This window comes from Myotis davidii, unplaced genomic scaffold, assembly GCF_000327345.1.
Source record: "Myotis davidii unplaced genomic scaffold, ASM32734v1 scaffold174, whole genome shotgun sequence".
In the NCBI taxonomy this organism is placed as follows: Eukaryota; Metazoa; Chordata; class Mammalia; order Chiroptera; family Vespertilionidae; genus Myotis; species Myotis davidii.
In genome coordinates this window covers 400,222-400,841 of record NW_006289087.1, presented here as the reverse complement: position 1 = coordinate 400,841, position 620 = coordinate 400,222, and the positions used below count along the sequence as shown (strand labels likewise).

Here is a 620-nt window from a genome sequence, read left to right as displayed (position 1 = left end):
CACCCCCTCACCTCTCAGGTCGATCCTCCCGGACTCGGTAAAGCCCTCCCCGAGGTCCCTAACCGCACGGTCTATCTCCGATCCCCTGTCACCGTGCAGCCAGCACTCGCCGCTGCTGCCCTTCCGCACCCGCCGGTGCCTGCAAATTACCACCACCTCTCCCACTAGGCTAGGTTCACCCAGGCAGGAGCCGGACCGGTTCCTCCGCCCGGTAGGCGTTCAGCGAGTACGCGGACTGAGCGAACGAACGGAGACTGCTTTCTAACGCTTTCGGGGGTGAAATCGGGGCGCGCACATTTGCGCACGGAAAAAAAAAAAAAATCAAGGGAAGGATCTGGTGTCAGAATGGCTACAGAGAGACCTACAAATGTCAGCGCCGCTCGGAATCGCAGGCAACCTTTCCGGCCGACGACGGGTCTGCAGAGAACGACCCGAGAAGCGGGCGGGGGGTTGAACAACTCCTCCGAGGCCGACTTTCCACCGCGGCGGGGCCGGGAGCCTCCAGCATCCGCTCCGCCTGCAGGGTCGCCGGGCCCGCGAGGCTCCGCTTCCTCTCCGCTCCGATGCCCTTTTCCGCCCCCATCCAGGGCCCCCTCCAGTTCTTCCCCTTCGCCCGCGAG

General features: G+C 64.5%; 1 protein-coding gene across 1 annotated transcript in view; it reads right to left on the bottom strand.

Moving 5' to 3' along the window:
- Positions 1–614, bottom strand: part of GGPS1 (geranylgeranyl diphosphate synthase 1) — an 8,801-nt gene extending 8,187 nt beyond the window's left edge. The window contains exon 1 of the mRNA XM_006761245.2: positions 366–614. The gene's annotated coding sequence lies outside the window, so the exon portion shown is untranslated. The remainder of the gene's footprint in view (positions 1–365) is intronic.
- Positions 615–620: the final 6 nt, after the last annotated feature.